Raw genomic sequence first — 14279 nt, 5'->3', positions numbered from 1 at the left:
TTTCTTTTGATTTTCCCATGATGTCCAGCAAAGAGGCACTGAATTTGAAAGTAGGCCTTGAAATACATCCACAGGTACACCTCCAATTGACTCAAATAATGTCAATTAGCCTATCAGAAGCTTCTAAAGCCATGACATCATTTTATGGAATTCTCCAAGCTGTTTAAAGGCACAGTCAACTTAGTGTATGTAAACTTCTGACCCACTGGAATTGTGATACAGTGAATTATAAGTGAAATAATCTGTCTGTAAACAATTGTTGGAAAAATTACCTGTGTCATGCACAAAGTAGATGTCCTAACCGACTTGCCAAAACTATAGTTTGTTGAAGTGGTTGAAAAACAAGTTTTAATGACTCCAACCTAAGTCTATGTAAACTTCCGACTTCAACTGTTAAGTCCTTTTTCTTTCGGGACTGTTTTCGGGCTTTTTACCATAAAATAGTTGAGCCAAAGTTGTTGACCCGGGAAAGGAAGAAGTTTGGCTGCCAGCCAAAGCATTAGAGGAAAAAACACGTCTTGAGATAATAGATAAATACCACTTCATGAAGTTGTGGGATTTTGAGGATGCTCCAAAACTGAAGAACAAAGATAAATTGACAGACTACTTTTTCCACTCTCACTAGGCTATTATGGGGAAGTAGGCTACTTTGTTTATTTAGAAATTCGGCATGAGTCTACTGACTGACAACAAACAGTTAGGTTACTTACAGTAACATGGTTTATGAGACGCTCACAGGCCGTCACACAAACAGATGTTACTCACACCACACGCTCTGACATCACTCGTCTGCTGCCCGTCCACGAAAACCGCGCACTAATTTCACTTAAACGAGCTACTGGCCATTTTATGAGACCAACTATCGGATATGGCGCATTAATGAAATAAAGGAACAAACTGATTAGACTTTTCAGCGTGTGTCATCACCGCACAGAGAGGAAATTAAAAGTCTTACCCAATGCATTGGAGTCATTCTCTCTGACCCCTCAGACAGTTCACCTTGGCACAGCCAGGCAGAGTGTGGTCGTCATCTGCTTCCTAAGCCACGGAAGCACCATCGTGCGTATGTTATGTCTATGTTGGAATAACCTATTAATCACGCAGGAAATATGATATTTCGGAAATCGGGATGATTGACAGGGACCCTTGCTAATTCCCTAGTCTAGTAACTGTTGAGTCATCATTCCAGGGGTTGACTGAGTGCTGCGTCGCCACCTTGTGGTCCTTTCATTCTGGCACCCCAGGTACAAAATGAGTCGGGACATTCACCTTTCCAGAACCTGTCTAGCTGTTGAGTTGTGTGGTACAATCAAAGTAAATAAACAAACAAGGAGAAAACATCCATAACAAAGGAAACACTATGGACAGATCATAGGGTACCAACATTTTATTTATAATATGAGGACAGTCAGTTAGAAATAAAACACACATGGTAAAACAGTTTCCTTCATAATGTTAGTGTTTACTTTGGTATACAATCTAATGTTCTGTGACAATACACTATATTCTTTATATGTGAATATCTGTGAGCATCCATCCATCCAGTATAAAGCTGACCTACAGGGATATCTTTTACATAATAATATAGTCATACCATCATTTATGCTTCATTTTGTAGGACTTTTCTTTTTCAGGCAACCACTGCATTTCAGGCAATGAGTTACAAAATAAAGAGTGTTTAGAGAACAGTAAAAGAAGAGTTGTATTGTCTTACAGTTAGATAACTATTACATTGTGTTATGACTTTCTTTTGACAGTTGCCATTCCTCACACTAGTTGCCATTCCTCACACCAGTTGCCATTCCTGACACCAGTTGCCATTCCTCACATCAGTTGCCATTCCTCACACCAGTTGCCATTCCTCACACCAGTTGCCATTCCTCACACCAGTTGCCATTCCTCACACCAGTTGCCATTCCTCACACCAGTTGCCATTCCTCACACCAGTTGCCATTCCTCACACCAGTTGCCATTCCTCACACCAGTTGCCATTCCTCACACCAGTTGCCATTCCTCACACCAGTTGCCATTCCTATCCATTGCATCTGTCTTACGACAGAGGGTTCAATATAGGGTTAATTTCAAAGTTGCCCGAGATGGATGAGGTTGCCCCTAGATGCTGATCAAGGGTCCGTTTTGTGTCTTTCTCCCTTCATGGTTGAGGCGGATGGTGAACTGATCCTAGAACTGTGCCTAAGGGTAGCTTCTACCCGGAGCTCAACTGTCCGGTGCTCACAGCCTGGTCCTCTGATTGGCTGGCAGCTCATCCTGGTCGAGTCCCCACAGGACGTTGCGCAAGCGTGTCACTTCCTTTTGTAGCTCGGGGCTGGGGATTGGCTGGGAGAGGTCCAGCTGAGGCGTCTCATTTGGCAGGATGAGAGGGGGGTGGTCCAGGAAACTTTCGAAGATGTCTTGGACAGAAAAGCATGAATAGAAATGTAGTGGTCTGAGATTCTTAGGAAGAAATCATACCCCTTCTATACATGTGTACTTACAATGTTCGGAATGTCTAAGGGCTAAATCCTGACTTGAGATCACAAATATTTTCTAATTGACATAAATGCATAATTTACGGGAATATTCTACTTATCTCAAGTTTGAAGTTGTATCTAATGTTGTGTTCATAACCAAGTTGGAAGTTGTGAAGTTGTAAATACCAGTTAGATGCATTCACATGCTTTAAACTCAGAGAAACGCCGATTGGCTAATGTCCAAAAAGCTTCATCAACCATAATCTAAAAGTAGAGCTATCATGCTTGTAAACAAATTATAGTGTTCAAAAACCATATTAATAGATTGCTATTTATAATTTAGGTTTTGTTGTTACATTTAACTAATGAAAATGCTGTTATCGAAGTCTATTCCTTAGTAGGTGATGTCAGAGGTCAGCATGTAGGAGAAGTCAGAGCTTAGGGATGATAGATGAGTTTCCCACTAGTAATTACTAGTTGGAGGACAGTTCACACAGATATTTTCCCTGTCGTATATGGTAAATACTACCTTCCCACTTGGTTATGAATGCAGCGTTAGCTCCTACATAATGACCCTCCAGGACTCCCAACCCCTCCCCTCTCGTGTCTCACCTCCACTGAGCTCCGTCCCAGGGGGAGGAGCCCAGGAGGCCGGTGGGGCTCTGGCCGGTCCCAGCTTGTAATTGGTCAGCAGATGGTGCAGCTGGGTGGGGCTTAGCAAGGCGTGGTCCTCCTGTAGGCTGTCCCAGGATGACTGGCGGGGGAGAGACAAGAGAACAACCAATGAGCAACAAAAACAGAGAAGAAGGAAAAGTGGACGATATCAGCAATGTCCACAACAGATGGGATGCCAAATCTAAAATCTACCCCTAGCCCCTTGTCACCTCTAGATGACCCCTTATATCTGAAAATAACTAAATGGGTGTGAACAAATTAATGGAAAAGCTTGTCTGTCTAGCTTCCTAGAGCGGTTATCATACAGTTTATACCGATCTGATCCAATCAGCTTTAGGAGAAGGCATCAGGAAGTGTCTAGAGGTAGGGGCTAGGGGTGGATGTGTGATAAGTCAAATAGGTTTAGAGGAAGAACAACACAACAACGAGACCAAAACATGATTCTTTATCCAGAATGTTTTGTTTTGGGTCATTATCTTGCTAAATCGACTGATTGTTAACTGGCTAAACCAGCATTATTTTTACCTGGATGAGGCGGGTCTTAGGGACGCACAGGAAATTGACTGTGACGGACAGCTTCTTCAGGAACTCAGAGGCGATATCTCCAAGTCCCGCGCCCTGCAGCCAGTCCAGAACCAGGTCCAGGTTTGTACGGATCTGGACAGCTCTAGACCAGGAGAACAGACCATCTGAGAGAGGGAGGGAGTGAGGGACAGAGCGAGAGAAGAGGAAGAAGAGACAGAAAGAGAGTGTGTGTGTGTGTGTGTGTGTGTGTGTGTGTGTGTGTGTGTGTGTGTGTGTGTGTGTGTGTGTGTGTGTGTGTGTGTGTGTGTGTGTGTGTGTGTGTGTGTGTGTGTGTGTGTGTGTGTGTGTGTGTGTGTGTGTGTGTGTGTATATGTTAGTGCACATCTGAACCAGGGTTGGATAGTTCGAGCTATTTCAGAGCCGCACCCAGATTCTCTGTCTCGCTGTGCTTGGTAGCGCTCATCCCCTTACGACCTCTACACTTAATAGTTTGTGCACAAACAATGGCTTGTGTAGCGGAAAGCAATTTCTGCATGTGTAATGTGGAACCCACTTAGCTCAGGACTGCAGCTTCCTCAGACCAACCCCTGACCTTGGACCCCAGTATTACCCCTGCCCGCTCACCTCTCTCCAGCAGTGTGTTGAGCAGGGAGGTGTTGGTGAAGAAGAAGAGGTAGCCGAAGGTTTGGGAGGTGAGTGGGGGGGAGAGGCAGGCCTCCCGGGACAGCATCAGGGAGCAACGGTACACCTCCACCAGCCCAGCCACCGTAGGGGGGAGGGAGGACACGTCTTCCCCCTCTCCAGCCCCCCCACCACCCTCACCCCCATCCATCTCCCTACCCTCATCTCTCTCCTTCTCTTTCTCCGGGCTGGAGAAAGGGTTGTTGTCCAGGAGAGCTGGCAGGAGGGAGTACAGTGTCTGACAGAGACCGAGTGACAGAGAGAGAGAGATGAATTCATGTATTGATCGGGATATAATTATGTACAGTAACTTGATTGTGTCTTGAGTGTGAGGTAACTCAACCTCCCTCACCTTTGTGAGGTGGTACACGCACTGCTGGAAGGTGTGCATTATCACATCATCAAGCTGCGCCAGGGCCTCGGAGCAGGTGTCCAGGTCAGCTGACAACACCGGGTCACCAGGTGCTGAGGGTAAATATATATGCATTAACTTCTAACTAAGGTCATATAACTACTGATATTGCAGAACAATCGAAAATATATTTCACTTTCTCAATGACGCAACTAACTTGTTTTGACTACTGTGGGGCTAAATGATGATAGCAGGAATGTCACACAGGAAGAGGAAGACAGGGAGACACAAAGATACAACGGCCATGTGACTTAAAACAGAGAGACAAGGTTAATATGACAAAATGCTTTTATTGTAGAAATAAGATTTTTTGGCAAATGATCGATGGTGATCTGCATTGATCAAGAGGAAACGGACTCTTATGACACAGGTGTCTCACCCTCAAACTCCCAGTCTCTCTCCATGGCCTCAACTTTGACCTGGAAGAAGTTGAGGAGCTCTGTGGCATTGGACATCCAGAACATCAGAGGTCGAAGGTCAGAGGACAGCTTCTGTGCACTGGGCGCACTCAGTTCAACCTCCTGCTCTGTGGAACTGGACAGACCAGAACATGACACACATAGCGTTATAGAAGTTGTTGTTACTATCTATTCATCTCTCTCAAGGAGTTACAGAAAGTCCTTGATCTATTTTAATGAGCATGCAGTGACGGGGTACAGTAACACTTTTTTGGGGGCTGCAGGTAGCCTAGTGGTTAGAGCGTTGGACTAGTAACAGAAAGGTTGCAAGATCGAATCCCCGAGCTGACAAGGTAAAAATCGTTCGTTCTGCCCCTGAACAAGGCAGTTAACCCACTGTTCCTAGGCTGTCATTGAAAATAAGAATTTGTTCTTAACTGGCTTAAAGGTTCAATTTTAAAAATTACATTTGGATAGTCCATCTGCAGATGCTCTACAGACGATCAGTAACATTTCAAATAACTGTCTAACTAACCCTTAACCCTTAAACCAGATCCTAACCCTTATCCTAGCCCTTGTTCTAAACTTAACCCTAACCTTAGCATGCAGTTACTTATCAACAGATAGTTTGTTGATAATATGACCATATGCAGAGCATCTACAGATGGACAATCCAGACTATCCAAATAAAGTGTGACCCAGGGTCCCACTACATCTGATTTCATCTGTTAACTGCTATTCACTTGGGATAACATCTGCTAAATAAACATTAATATTAATAGATATTTGTGTACCGTATTAGTTTCATATACAATTTATACTTTGTGTGTCACATATTTTAATCATGAATCCTTGCATAATGCTAAATAGTATCTGCATGTTCATCACATTATTTACAGACACACAAGCTGGACAATCACTTCTCTTGATTCCCCCTAATACAGCCCTAAGGGAAGTTACCAACACAGGAAACAGCTGAAATATGACGTTGAGCAGAAATGATCTTACTTTTGCGTGGGATGCTTATCCCCGAATTCCTTAATGTTATCCTGTAAAAAGAGTTGGAGAGGGAAGAGAGGACATGAGACGAGAGGCACGTCTCGGCTTAGTGGCAGGGGGGGGGGGGGTGAGTTGGGTTACAAAGTCTGGACAGGCCACCAGGACAATTACAACACAGTTTCCAGAAGGAAGTGACATCAGCTCATCCCCTGTTCTGTTCATCTACAGTGACAGGCATCTGTCTGTCTGTCTGTCTGTCTGTCTGTCTGTCTGGTCTGGTCTGGTCTGGTCTGTCTGGTCTGTCTGTCTGTCTGTCTGTCTGTCTGTCTGTCTGTCTGTCTGTCTGTCTGTCTGTCTGTCTGTCTGTCTGTCTGTCTGTCTGTCTGTCTGTCTGTCTGTCTGTCTGTCTGTCTGTCTGTCTGTCTGTCTGTCTGTCTGTCTGTCTGTCTGTCTGTCTGTCTGTCTGTCTGTCTGTCTGTCTGTCTGTCTGTCTGTCTGTCTGTGTCTGTCTGTGTCTGTCTGTCTAAATGAATCCCTGTTCACAGCCTACAGTGTTTCAGAGAAAGACATGTCAGTCTGGGGCTGGCTTTATAACCCTTTACAATCCTATTTTATCTGCTGTGTAACTTTCTCTGCCAGTCTTGACTGAGCTATGGCTAGTTAGCGTTATTACAACTGAGATGATCCTAGACAGTCTTTCAAATGAACTCACCCAAACGATCCCTTTGATCTGATTGGCTGCTTTCAGCAGCAACTGAGGCATGAGGGCGGGATCCAGGTGTTTGGAGGCGTGGTCAATCATGATTGACAGGAGAAAGGCTGGGGCTAAAGGCCCGCCCTCTGAGTCTGGAGAGGAGTTCATAGAGATTATCTCCTGATGGAGAAAGAGTGAGAAACAGTCGCTTTAATTTATAGTCCTGTTTCAGCTCATATGTACCTGTTATCAACCAAGAAAGTAATATATGTGATAACAATAGATACTTTAAGTACCTCCCCACCACTTATATAACACAGTTCTCTACTCTAATCTGCAGCAGACAGGTAGCAGACACAGTGGTGTAACTAACAGACACAGGGGTCTTTCTTCTCTCACCTGTAGCAGAGCGTCAGCGTGGCGGGGCTGGAACCGCAGCAGAGCCTCAGTGGAACCCAGGTACTGCCTCAACGCTTCCTGTCTGTCCACCAATCCCGAGAGGCAGCAGGTGGAGGGAACGTCAGCTTGCCAAGGCAGCGCCAATGTCAGCGGAGGGGCCGGGGTCACGCGGGGGTCACGATACAGGAAGAGGAAGTGAGCTCCTATGCCAATCACGTCCCCAGGTTTAAGCACCGCCTCCCGGTAGAGAGCTTCTCCGTTGTGTGTGACAGATCCTCCTCTGAAGGGACGCATCAGAGCTGGGGGGAGAGAGAAAATGGTTGATTAACTAGTAACACTATAATTGAAGTTCTGCTCATAAACTGCTTATAAAAAGGTATGACAGTTTTCTAACCATATTTAAAGGGGTATCAAGAAGTGTCTAGTGGGAGGATCTCTAGAGGCTGATTGTGGACAGGGAAATACTGTAAAATCAGGTGTCAACGTGTAGTAAGGAATTGTTACTTCTGTGGATAGATGTAAGCACATATGAATTGTTACTTCTGTGGATAGATGTAAGCACATATGAGTTGTTACTTCTGTGGATAGATGTAAGCACATATGAATTGTTACTTCTGTGGATAGATGTAAGCACATATGAATTGTTACTTCTGTGGATAGATGTAAGCACATATGAATTGTTACTTCTGTGGATAGATGTAAGCACATAGGAATTGTTACTTCTGTGGATAGATGTAAGCACATATGAATTGTTACTTCTGTGGATAGATGTAAGCACATATGAGTTGTTACTTCTGTGGATAGATGTAAGCACATAGGAATTGTTACTTCTGTGGATAGATGTAAGCACATATGAGTTGTTACTTCTGTGGATAGATGTAAGCACATATGAGTTGTTACTTCTGTGGATAGATGTAAGCACATATGAGTTGTTACTTCTGTGGATAGATGTAAGCACATAGGAATTGTTACTTCTGTGGATAGATGTAAGCACATATGAATTGTTACTTCTGTGGATAGATGTAAGCACATATGAATTGTTACTTCTGTGGATAGATGTAAGCACATATGGAAAAGGCTCCCTATTTAGCAGGCACATTTCTGTTTGTTGAGGTCTGCAAACATCACAGGGGTAGGGCCCGGATTTAGGACTAGGGTTGTTTGTAGACCAGGCGTACCTTGCCCAGGGGGAGCGTCAGCTACGGCTGAGTCTCTCCTGACCAACAGGTGCCTGGCCAGCATGTCTGGAGCAGAGAGGAACGTTTCCACCTTCAGAGGCCTCTTCCCCTTCCTCTCCCTTTCTCTGTCCTTCTCTCTCTCCCTCATCGTTGGCTTCCGCCCAAAAACGTGTGTGTGCCCTGCCATGATGTACAAAACAAAGTCCTGTAGAAAACACAGAAAACACACACAGAGGAGAACGGAAGAAGGAAATAAAGAAAGAAAGAGAGAAGGGAGTTTGTTATCATCTGAAGGACATGGTTATGATAAGGGGACATCTTGGAGATCTTAAGTTGTGCGGAGGTCAGGAGATAAGGTATGAAGTGTGTCACAGTTTGCTACAATGAAGACCTGTGTGAGGTCACTGTGAGAGATGGAGTGATGTACACAGTGGGGTTGTGTGTGTCTACAAAGGTATTGTGTTGTTGTGAGTCTGTTTTGTGCTCAGGGTTGAATGGGAAAGGCTGGGGACGGGTTGGAAACAGTGATGGTATGTGGCGATTAGGGAAATGCAGGTATGATGTCATGTTCAGGGTGTGTGTGTATGATCATCTGGGAGGCGCAGGTCTAACCTTGCTCTGGTCGTAGCCCTGCAGCAAGAGGAAGTAGGGTCGGTCCGTGGGCGGGAGGATCAGGCTCTGTGACATCACTTCCAGGTCGCAGGCTGAGTAGTCTTTCTCTTCCTCTACTGCCTTGTCTGCTTTGTTCCTCCGCTCCACCTCGTCTCTGACCTTTGACCTCATCATCTAAGACAGAGGGAGGCGTCTTTATGGTCAGACTGCTGCACTGCTGAGATTAGGTGGGGTTGCCCTGTTGCTATCATGTTGCAACATGTGTTGAAACACATCCTCTCATCCTCTCATCCTCACCTCTCCGTGCTCCAATGGAGCTATCATGCTCACAATGTTCTTCCTGTCCTGGAGTCCTGCACTGTTGTTAGGGTGGTTTCCAGAGTGACTGGGGTCATTGCCAACATGGTTTCCTTGGCGACGCCTCAGGCTGAGGTTCATGTCGCTGATGCTCCTCCTGAGTTCCGAGTTCCGTCCTCGATGACCTCGCTCGCCCTCCTCAGCCCCGCCCCCCGACTGTATGCGGCTCCGCCTCCAACGTACACCTGTTACCACGACAACCAGACATATCATTAAAAACAAAGAAACTATACTTTTCACTGGATGACTGTATGAAACCCCAGATGTAAGAGCTGGTCATCTAGAGACTCTATATTGTCCTTTTACCTGTGTGGTTCTCTCCTTCCCTCTCTCGTTTCTTCTCTTTCTCCCTCTCCTCTCTTTCGTAGTCGTCCCGCCGCTGGATCTCAAAGCGGCGTTCAAACCCCTCCTTGGGCCGCCACATGTCCACCAATAGCAGTGGGCATTCCCATTCGGCCACACCCCTACGACACTCTGTCTCCCATTGGACGGCTCCATCTGGTTGCTGGATGGGCTTTCCAATGACATCACACAACAGAAAGTCTTCCGGGCTGTGTTTCTGCAGGGCTAGGAGAGGGAGGCAGGGCGACCAGGCTAATTATTTTTCCAATGATTATGACATTATTGCTCAATTGAGGTCAAATCAAATGTCAAATGTATTTATATAGCCCTTCTTACTTCAGCTGATATCTCAAAGTGCTGTACAGAAACCCAGCCTAAAACCCCAAACAGCAAGCAATGCAGGTGTAGAAGCACGGTGGCTAGGAAAAACTCCCTAGAAAGGCCAAAACCCTATGAAGAAACCTAGAGAGGAACCAGGCTATGCCAGGTGGAGATTATAACAGAACAAATGTTCACAAATGACCAGCATGGTCAAATAATAATAATCACAGTAGTTGTCGAGGGTGCAGCAAGTCAGCACCTCAGGAGTAAATGTCAGTTAGCTTTTCATAGCCGATCATTAAGAGTATCTCTACCACTTCATGTTTATCTGTACTTTCACGCCTCTCTTACATGAATACCTGTACTGTACTCGGTCTGTACTCTCTCTCTCTTTCTGCCTCTTACCTGCATCGTCCGTCTCCTCCCTCTCTCTCTCTGTATAGCGGGTGATGACCTGGGCGATGAGCTGTTTGGCTGTAGAGTGGGCGGTGGCCAGCAAAGAGCGGTAGTTAGCCCCGCTAGACAGAGCATCCCCATAGATCTTGATGAGGCCTGGGGCTGTAGAGGAGGCAGGGGGCAGGTAGTGGTGGGAGGAAGGGGCCGCAGAGTGGGCCCACACCTCCCTCTCCTTCTCCCCTATGGCCTTGTCTCGGTCACTGTTGGAGCGCCCCCTCAGGAAGAGGTGAGAAAGACGCTTGGTGCGGGACTGGGGCCCGGCGGGACGGGGCCGGAGGAAGGCCGGAGAGGGAGAGGGGGATGGGGGAGTGAGGGAGGGGGTGGAGATGGAGAGGGAAGAGGAAGGGGCAGAGGGGGCCTCGTGGAGGGACGCTGCGTCAGAGCTGGTGGTGGACCTAGTGAGGGAGAAGGAGAGGAGGGGGAAAGAAAGAGAGAGAGGGGGAGTAGGCATGTCAGCTGTGAGGTATGGCTGACAGAGCTGAACATAGACAATATTAACTGCTAGAAAATGGTCACAGGATTCAAGGAACACTGCATGACATGTGACACATGACCATACAATCAAATCAGTCAATAACGAGCTGTTCTCTTGGTTAATTTATTGGATGCAAAAACATGTCAGACACTTAACTTGACTGTGGCTGGAGATATAGTGAGGAGGACTGAAGGATAAACAAACTGAATACAGAACAAACTGACAGACAGAGACACACAGACAGACACACAGACAGACAGACAGACAGACAGACAGGACAGACAGACAGACAGACAGACAGACAGACAGACAGACAGACAGACAGACAGACAGACAGACAGACAGACAGACAGACAGACAGACAGACAGACAGACAGACAGACAGACAGACAGACAGACAGACAGACAGACAGACAGACAGACAGACAGACAGACAGACAGGACAGACAGACAGACAGACAGACAGACAGACAGACAGACAGACAGACAGACAGACAGACAGACAGACAGACAGACAGACAGACAGACAGACAGACAGACAGACAGACAGACAGACAGACAGACAGACAGACAGACAGACAGACAGACAGACAGACAGACAGACAGACAGACAGACAGACAGACAGACAGACAGACAGACAGACAGACAGACAGACAGACAGACAGACAGACAGACAGACAGACAGACAGACAGACAGACAGACAGACAGACAGACAGACAGACAGACAGACAGACAGACAGACAGACAGACAGACAGACAGACAGACAGACAGACAGACAGACAGACAGACAGACAGACAGACAGACAGACAGACAGACAGACAGACAGACAGACAGACAGACAGACAGACAGACAGACAGACAGACAGACAGACAGACAGACAGACAGACAGACAGACAGACAGACAGACAGACAGACAGACAGACAGACAGACAGACAGACAGACAGACAGACAGACAGACAGACAGACAGACAGACAGACAGACAGACAGACAGACAGACAGACAGACAGACAGACAGACAGACAGACAGACAGACAGACAGACAGACAGACAGACAGACAGACAGACAGACAGACAGACAGACAGACAGACAGACAGACAGACAGACAGACAGACAGACAGACAGAGTTAAGAGACCTGTGTTGATGTGTGATAAGTTGATTAGTTGAGTCAGATGTGTTACTGCTGGACTAGAACAAAATCGTTGAGAATCAACATTGGGTGACATTGAGGTACTGTACATAGGTAGCAGAGAGACTGACTTGACAGAGACGGCGCTGGGCCAGCGGCCCCCAGCTTGGCAAAGTGTTTCCTGGGAGAGTTGATCCACAGACCCACAGGGAAATGGAGCTTCCTGAAGCGAGGACTGTCAGTCCCCTCCATCTGATCCATCTGAGAACCAATGAGCGAGAGATGAGAAACTCAAAGAACACAGATCAAATGTTCATAATCTTTGAGTGAATTAATTAAGATGTGTGTGGACTATACTGCTTTACATTCTATTCATGTGGGCCTGAAACAGGCCCTTGATATATTTGGACAAAAATCAAAGGTTAAATCATCAGGGGGAGGAAGACTGACCTTTTCCTCCAAACAACCCAACTGGGGGTATGTAATCCTAAACTTGTCAAATAATGACATCATCATCATGAATAGTTTGAGATCCTCCGGATCCTTGTTGAATTGTTCATTGTTACACACCAATGGAATTTGGCTGTGGAAGTGATTGTTGCCCCCCATTGGTAAAAAAAATATATATATATTTTTTGAAAACGGTAGATAGGTTACACTTGGCTCAAATCATCTCAAATTCTACAGCACTGTAAATGACATCTTTGTCACAAAGGTACTCTAAGCTGAATGTGTGTCATTACTCCTTATCCAAACAGGAAGTGTGTTCTACAGGCCTCAGATCCAGCTGTCGTGTTGAAAGGGAAATCCCCACTCTTAAAGTCACTACATGTCTGTCGCCTCAGCCTACAACTACGAGTAGAATGAAATTACTCGTAATGGTGGAATGTAGAGTTTGGGGAGGGAAAACTGTGCTTAGTTACAGCTTCTACTCTACAAATTAGATGTGTCAACAACAAAAAATGAATGTAGAACGGTTCAAATTTGAACCCAAATAATATTTTTTCATTGTTCTTTTTTTTACTCAACTTTCTATAATGCAATGTTGCAAAAGAAACAGCAAAAACTTATCAGCAACATTTTACTGGAAAATGATCAATACTGTGACCTCTAACAGCTTATCATGGATGACAGCTCAAATGTTAAAAAATCGAATGGAAAAGTAATGAACCAATGCAACACAATAGGCCCTCTAAAATAAAAGCGTACTTGAAAGTACTTACGAGAACGACTGCAGTTCCCTCTTCGTATAAGTGTTTTATTAGTCCTTCTCAATAGAAAAAAAGAAAATGGTTAAAAACAACTTCGTATTTTCCTTTTTCCCCAAGACAAAAACTCCATTTTCAAAACGTCTATCTGCGCCACAGGTATTTCTCTTTCTAAATCAGAACATATTTTTCTCCACTTTCTCTCGTTTTCTTTGTGTTTTCCAAGTAATGGTGGTACGGGCTCCTTCTCTCTCTTTCCCTGCCTCTGTGGGTCTATAGATAGAGAAACAGGCCCATTGTTCTAAGTGACAGAATTTCCTTCCTTCGCGCTGGACTACACCTATATCCTGAGAGAGAGAGAGAGAGAGAGAGAGAGAGAATGGGGAGATTATTTTGTGATGCACACACTTGCTGGCCCCTTGTACTGTATATACTGTACATACACGCGATAAAGAGATAAGACTAGAAATAGAGTTTGGGGAGAGGGTTTAATCCAGCATTCCCCTGTCTCCCCCAAGCACACATGCACACTCGTGGACACTGGTCGGATTCCGTTAGACCACTGCCTTTGGCATTAGGGTGCTTTGGAGCGCTGGGGTTGGGTACGAAGAAGATTGGGTGGAGGGGAGGGGGGGGGGGGGCAGTGAGAATCTGTGTTTAATTTGGACAACTAATTACTTTAGCCACTCAGAGAAAATAGGTTTATGATCCCAGCTTAAAAAGGATAGCAGTCAGTCAGAACGTATACCTTTTGTCTAGTTGTCCACAGGAATGTAACTTTTGAAGTGTAGTCCAGAGTTCAGCTCTTTGATAGTCCAAGAAATTGCATTGTAGTACATCAAGAAACAGGCCTATAATGTTTTCTAGAAAAGGACATAATTTGAGCAGCAGGTTTTTGCTGAAAAGAGGAAACACTGAGACAGGAAGTCAGAGAAAGAGGG

At 45.5% G+C, this 14279-nt stretch overlaps 1 pseudogene; it reads right to left on the bottom strand.

Annotated features, from left to right (window-relative positions):
* Positions 1-1372: 1372 nt before the first annotated feature.
* Positions 1373-13627, bottom strand: LOC109879285 (ras-interacting protein 1-like; annotated as a pseudogene).
* Between the last annotated feature and the right edge of the window lie 652 nt (positions 13628-14279).

This window comes from Oncorhynchus kisutch, linkage group LG13 (genome assembly GCF_002021735.2).
Source record: "Oncorhynchus kisutch isolate 150728-3 linkage group LG13, Okis_V2, whole genome shotgun sequence".
Lineage (NCBI taxonomy): Eukaryota > Metazoa > Chordata > Actinopteri > Salmoniformes > Salmonidae > Oncorhynchus > Oncorhynchus kisutch.
This window is presented reverse-complemented; position numbering and strand designations above follow the sequence as displayed.